Below are 7719 nucleotides of genomic sequence, written 5' to 3' on the forward strand. Positions count from 1 at the left end.
CGCCGTCAGATGGCGGGGCAGGTCCAACTTTCCGCACGAGTACGAACGGCCACCTCCTGCCTCCGAGCCGATCACATCGACGGAGCCTGCTGCGCAGCGTGACTAACGCCTGCAGCAGCCGGATCTTCCGCAGCGGAAGCCTCCCGAACCATCTGCCCAAGATGACGATCGCAGCGCCCCTGGTGGCGACCTACCCGCGCTACTTCCTCCGTTTCTCCACAGATGGCGGTGGTGGCGACGCGCGCGTGGTAATCGAGACGCGGCCGGACGCGGCGCCGCACCTGGCCCGCGTGTTCGCGGCGAGCTGCTGCGGCTCGCGCGGCTCGTACGTCGGCTCGGCCGTGCTGCGCTGCGTGCCTGGCTGGTGGCTGCAGGCGGGCGCCGCCAGGGGCGCTAGTGACGAGGACGCGACGTCCGTGTGCTCGCGGCTGGCGGAGGGCGACGCGCCGCGTCTGCTCACCAGGCCCGGCGCCGTAGAGCTCCTCAGCGCCAGACTCGACGGCGGCAAGTGGCTGGTCAGGCCGCAGTTCTTCATCCACGTGCGAAGCTACAGCTTCACCAACGTGTTCGGCTACGTGGTGGACGGGCTGGAGCAGGTGGCGCGGCTGGCCAGCAGTGGTGATCCGCAGGCGCAGTACGCTCCCCGCCGCCCCATCACCATCGCAGAGTGCGGCGTGCACATAGACTGACCAGTCCAGCTAGTGTGCGGCGGTCTCCTGCGTGACATTGGGGTGCTGAGATCACTCTGTTTCAGCGGCGGCGACCTATGGATGTTAGAAGATTATCTATGCTGCAAACCGCGAAGAGCAACGTATGTTCATCAGTGGACTGAAATCCTGTCCAGCTTTGTGCTCAGCCTTACTCACACAGCATGAGTCCGCCGTATGTGAAGCGTGTTGCCATGCATTAATAAACGATACACGCCACCAGAAACTCCAACATGCGGCTCATTTGCTGTAGGCCCGCACCAAACAATGCATGGCATCTCCTTGGAATGGAGAACTACGTGTGCAGGAAAATAGCTTCACTGTTCCAATCATAGACACCTAATGTCACCTGACGATTGGGCTCACCTCATACGTGGCCTGAGATGTCTATGACCATATCCATTAAACGGTTAACCGTTGCCAATGTTACAACGTGATTCGCCTGAAAAAATGTACACAATGAAACCAATTGAGACAGGGTATGTGTCCTTGCCCCGCGGCTCAAGGCGTCAGTTCACGGTAGGTTTATCATATCGACTGCCTTTTGGTTATGCTAGTTCGCATTCGTGAACCTGGTGATGACGGTTTGTGTTCATAACGGTGTTTTGTGCTAGTATCGGTAAATACAAAATCGTACGCATGTGAACCAACATCGTTGGTTTTCAATGTCTCGGCATGTCGATGCGAGAACACAACATTTTAAATGTCTAAAGCCCTAACATGCTCTTACCACTACGATGATAGCACTCCTGACCCAGCTAGTGGTGGATCCAGAGGGAGGCTACAGAGCCATGCAGCCACCCCTTGGGTGCCGAAGGGGTCCTTGGGCTCCAACGAGGCTCCAAACTGGCCAAACAAACGCAGATTTTTAACACGAAACGCAAAATATGGATGCCTTTGGCCTCCAGATGACCTAGAACGCGGAAAGTAGTTCTTCTGTTAACTGTCCCTCTTCCCACTGCCCGCTTCTCGATCACTGCCCGTTATTCCGTTCACCGTACGTCCCTCCGCTCACCCTCCCTTCCTCTGCCCACCTCGTCCGTTCCTCTGCCCAATGCCCGTCGCTGCGCCCACTGTCCGTCCCTTTGCCAACCTGGTCTGTTAACCTGCTCCCTGTCCGCCCCCTCCTTGCTCACCCTCCGTCTCTCTGCTTATCGCAAGCAAAGCTAAATGTCCCATGTGGAGAAAAAGTAAGCATTCGCTGATTGAGAGAATGGGGATTGGCACGACTCTAACGCTCATTTCGCTGTCCAGAGGGGCTGCACTGCTACCATGAGCCATACATGCCTGCTTCCTTGTCATTTCAATCGCTAAGGAGCTTTCCACCTTACTCCTGTTTATTCGCATTTGCTCGAATGAATCTTCCCTGTTCTCTGGTCTTCATCCGCTAGCCTGCCGGGGCACTCTGACGGAGCACTCTGCCGGGGCACTCAGCCGGGGCACTCTCGATTGATCATGGTTCCTTCACGAATTCTTTCCACTCTCCCGAGAGGCTCGTTAAAACGCCATTACCGGAGGTCTCATATGTTAACCTGCTGCCGGATGCCCTCACCTGTCCAGTTCTACAGCAAATTAGTCTGGGGCTCTTTCCCCTCGCTCAGAGGGCATAGCGCTGTCACTAAGAGCCATATAAGTCAACGCACAGTGGCCCAGGCATCACAGTGGCCAAGTGATGCCCAGGTGTCCTCTGCATTGGTCTAGGCCAATTACCATCTTACTTGTGGAGGACCCTGCACTCCTGTTGGGGCCTTCTCTGTTTACAATTGTCCCTTGCACTAATGATCAATATGCAGCCTTGTACACACCATGTCACTGTGGGGCACTGTTGGCCGGTAATGAAAATTTCTGATCGGGCGACGAGAAATCAGCGTTGACGGCACTCAGCTCACTTCGGCCGGCCTGCCTGTAGCGTGATGGCCGTAACACGGCGATCCGGGAAAATACTTCCAATTAAACGTAAATATTGCGATCATGTACATTCGGTAGCACTAGTATTGTGCTATCAGTTGCCAGCACAGCACACTCGTCGGATTTCGTTTCGATTTTATTTGGTTGACTTCGTTTCAGCGTTTTCCTCCATGCTTGGGCGCCGTTATTCGCGAAGATGCGCGTCGTATTTGGCTCGCATCCTACGTTGTTGTCGGAGGCTCTACTCGTTTATCTGCAAGACACTCTCAATCGCTCGGGGGCATCAATTCGTGCGCATTGTGCTTGGGTTCTTCATCGTCTGCCCGGGGGGCCCTGTGCTCCTTGAGAAGCCCGATGAAGTCGGAAGGACATTACTCTGTCGCCGAAATCCCCACATGTGCTTGTGAGTGCCAGCGCTGTCGTCATCCATGGTGTCTCGTCTGTTCGACTGATCGGGTCTGGCCTAATTAGGCCGCGTAATTAAGTCCCATGTCTGCATGAAAACGATTTTATTTTTTCCTGGCGTCATTGCCGCACAGAGCAGCTGTCCAATGTGCTCCCATAATCTTTTTGCACATTTGGGCAACATGTCTGCGCCGCTGACGTCATAGATGTAATTTCCGTTGGTTGTTGAACTTGTGGTAGTAGCTACACTTTTGCGTCTTACCCATTTTGAATGCTAACTTACTTCACACTCGTTCATCTTGCAGTGAAAACAAAAACTCTGCATTAGTCGTCAGACATCAGCTGATTACAACATCGACTAGATGGGTAGCCGCTAGAATCTGATTAGTCGCTACCAACTTTGGGATTAAGTGTTGTGCTTAATTTTGATGAAGTTTAGCAGGCATTTTTGATCCATTTCGCTACATCTTCTCCGAAATACTTGAAAAATCTCTGAAAACCTGAAATTGGCAACGATCCACCATAAATCCGGGGAAATTGAACACGTTTCTTGTATGTGCCTGCCTACCATGCCTAGTTGTCTAGGGCTGCGCGCAGGAAGAACATCTTCTGTATACAAGAGAGCATGCACACAAATTATAAAATGTAGTGATTCAAAGCCCAAGATGTTTTGGGGAAAGGCGCCCCAAACTCCAGGGTCACCCCTTTGACGAGATCCTGGACCCACCACTGAACCAGCATATTTTGATGTCGTAACAAATTTGCCGACTACTTGTTCCTCCACGCACATCTCATAAACAGCCATGACCCAGGGTGCCAGGGTCCGGTGCTTGCAAAGCAGTCATTGGAATCCAGGAAACACCATCTGGTGTTAATGAAAGCCAGCCGGGACCAGAACCCAGGGCCAGGGTCTCATTTTTAAGATAGGAGCCAGGAATCGATATTGGGAGCCAGGTGCACGTCTGCTAAAGGCGGACCAGATGGAGGCGCTGGATATCGGAATAGTTAAACACTTTTTGACCGTGAAGCACTCGTATTTGCTACCGGCATTGCCGCCTGCCACTGTCGTTGCCTGTATCCCAGGGTAGAATTGTCAATGCATACGGCTTCATCCAGCTCGGTGCTACCCAGCTGGCTTCGGGAAGTCAGCCAAAGCGGGCTTCCAGTGCTCTCTCAACAGGAGATGGAGATCCCTGAGAACTTTGAGGTGAACTTCATCAGCTGCCATGGCATGTCTTGCAGACCGACAGCCAAGCATAGCCCACCACCCAACACATTTTCGCCTGGAGAAGCAGCCCAGCTTACACCGGCGAGTTGTCTGCAAGCTGACGACAACCCAGCTGCATCTCCGACTCAGGTGGCCTCACCACGTGAATGGAGTGAATGCTGCGGCGTGGTGACCAGCGAAGGGTTTTGTCGCTGCGAACGCGGCTCGAAATCAGCAATGAAAACTTCACCGCCCCGTTGACCGCGGAAGGCGTCGCCAAAACTCGTGTCGAAGTGTGCTTCGGCGCCATCGACAGACGCCTCGTCCACCAACCAGCTCCTCCTCAGCGTGCTTGAAGTCACCGGCACCCCAGATGTGCGTCCCACAGCTCCGACTGGGGCCGGCGTCAGCCGCGTGAATGCAGCGGCACAGCCCCGGAATATTGAAGACGCTCTGTGGAGTCGCGCGGGCTAGTGCCGTGCCCGGAGAGGGGTGCCGCTTATCGACTCCCGTTCTGATCACTGAATAAGTAAGGTGTTGGGGATGAATGACACACGTGTGGCGTTTGAGACCACCACAGGCCAGGCATGAGAAACTATGCACCCCGTACTGTTTTGGCGCAAATTAACGATTCATTCGTAACTGTGTGATATTCGTATTTCAACCGTGGATAACGCGATTCTAGCACGTGAGATACCTTAGGACATGATGTGAGTGCCTCAAATTTTTTTCCACAGCTGTAAATGGGTTTGAGCTGATATAATCACTTTTAAGTCATTCAGTGCGGCCTACAGCCATTTCCCTTCTAAGATCTGTCTTATTTCTGAGCCAACACCTACTAGCTTGTGCAGAATATTGTGCACAAACTATTTCATGGCCATCCAGGCACGCGTGGCGCCATAGAAATGTCACGTGATTACTGCCATCTCACTGGCCATATAACGTTCCATGTCAAGAAAGCTATTGTCATCAAATTACTGGTTTCTGTGGTACGTCAGCACGAATCGTCGCATCAAGGGACATCATTTGGCCTTCGGCCAATCAATACGTTGCATGCAAGTTGCGATTCACACGAATCACAGTTTGTGCTTCAGAATACGTGAGTTTGGGCAGTGGTAGCTATTACGGAAATAAACCTAGAAATCTAATAACTTCAGAGTACCACCACACCCGGGTAAGCGAATGCGAGAAGAAAGTGCAAACGCCCGCTCCACTGGCAATACCAACACTGCCAGTCTACCAGTGGTTACGACGCCGTAAGGATGTTCCACGACGCAGGGTGTGGCTTTCCAAAGTCGGCATTGGGTGCTCAGCCGGAAAAGTTGACAAAACCATCCCCAAAAGCTGATTTGTCACGGATTTCATCCACTTAAATCAAGATCCTGGCAGTTCAAATATTTTTTTTTTAAACAGAATGCTTCGCATATTTTTTACAGCAAAAGAATCCCTTCCCGTTTCAAGTTAATTTGAGCTGCTTCTCTGGGAAAAGCTTAGAATAGGATGAAGTTCACAGACAAGAAACATATAAGTAAATCTTAGTAAAGAATCATTCATCACTCCTGCTATCGCTGATCATGTTGTATAACCACAACAGCCACGATGATGCGGCAGATACACTCTCCACTAAAAATAAAGAATTCGTGTTAGTTTTTGTCTTGGCCACCCCGTGCTTTTAATAATTGGCGCATATTGCAGTCGATTCATTCTTCATCCCAATTCAGGTGCTATCATTCGAAAAACTTGTCAAACACATGCAGACTAGGTTAGCATATAGGAGTTAGCATGACGCATAAATAAGATACAGGATAATTTTGGTACAGAATTAACATGACACTCATAGTGATTCTTTTAGGCAACTACCACCTAGCATACGAGTAGTCAGGGTCATTATTCTCTATTCATTTGGCTCCGTATTCACTCTTTGTTCACATACACCGGGGGAGCTCAGAAAAGCATTGGGGTGGGGGGGGGGGGGGGGGAGGGGGTGGAGCTCATGTCAGCATGGGCGTGGGATGGGGCCCACGTAAAAGTATATAAAGCAACATCTCTGGCATGACACAATCAAACGATGACATATTTACTAACCAATGAAATTGTGTTGCCTAGAGCAATATTTTACACTTTAAAGCAAACTAAGTGAGCATACTGCATCATATCTGATGTTTGCTTTAATACCTTTAACTTCGGAACATTCCCTTAAACTCTTGGCAAACGATCTGTCTGTTGGATGTTAAACCATCATGATATTCATGTTCTCATCTCCTGCCAGACTCTCCTTTATGGGCCTACGTTGGATGTACAGCTAGAAAGAACATAAGACGCAAGGAGCGAACGCCTTGTTAAAAATAATTGGAATTGGGACGTGTTTTCAACGATTTCGCAGCATTGCCAACGAACGACCATAACCGCAAACGCACATTCGCCAGGTAGGATGGCCGTGTGGTGGCTGGTGTATGAAAGAGGCGCACTTCCGAGGAGACGCGGATCTGCCGCGGGTCCGCCGTTCTGCCCGCGCAGCCCTTCCGAGGAGACGCGGATCTGCCGCGGGTCCGCCGTCCTGCCCGCGCAGCCCTTCCGAGGGGACGCGGATCTGCCGCGGGTCCGCCGTTCTGCCCGCGCAGCCCTTCCGAGGGGACGCGGATCTGCCGCGGGTCCGCCGTTCTGCCCGCGCAGCCCAGATCTTTCGGCTCTATCCGGGACTGACCTAGACTGTAGTGGTTCTTGCCGCTCTCCATGTCAGTTTATGGGACCCACGTGGTGGCTTGCGTCGCGAAGAAAAACACGAGAAACCACGTTGTTGCGTAAAACAAAGCTGATGTTGAACGTCAACCCTTCGCGGTGCATTGGCTTCGCGCGCAGTACCTGCCGAGTTTCTGAAAACAGTCGATATCGAATCGAAATAAAAATAACCGAAGACTGCAGTACGTGCCTGCAAAGAGGGGTGCGATATTACCCACATTCCACATCAAGGTTTGGAGACCCCACTGATTCAAATGGGCGAAATCCTGCGTACACCTCCGATATCGACCGCCTTCCACATCAGCCGTCGTTTTATGTCATATGATTTTAACCACATGACCCCCATCTCCTGACCGAAAGTCTGAGTACACCACTTGCCGGATGCATCAATTACGCCACCGTATCGCCTCAGAAAACTTATGCTAAAATCACGGGACAGGTCTATGTTTATAACTCCTTGGTTTCCCAGAAAGCAACCAGCCCAAGGCCTCAAAGGTCAAACAGGATTGCGACGAGCCAGATCCTATACTGGAGTGCACTGGGGCGCGAAATGAGGAACATGTTCAATAATCATGCTGACTTGTTCTGCATGACCTGGCGGCGGCCGGTGGTTGGATCTGACGTTCGAGCCGCTGCCCACCGGCTTGAGACATAGCAGGCAACCCTCCATGATGCGCTCAACGGACCCTGCAGGCGACACAGCCAAACGGCACGCTCTGGCGACGGATGGTTGGCCGAGCCTGTGTGACGAAT

The sequence above is a fragment of the Pollicipes pollicipes genome, unplaced genomic scaffold (genome assembly GCF_011947565.3).
Source record: "Pollicipes pollicipes isolate AB1234 unplaced genomic scaffold, Ppol_2.1 Scaffold_4219;HRSCAF=4965_pilon_pilon_pilon, whole genome shotgun sequence".
Taxonomy (NCBI): domain Eukaryota; kingdom Metazoa; phylum Arthropoda; class Thecostraca; order Pollicipedomorpha; family Pollicipedidae; genus Pollicipes; species Pollicipes pollicipes.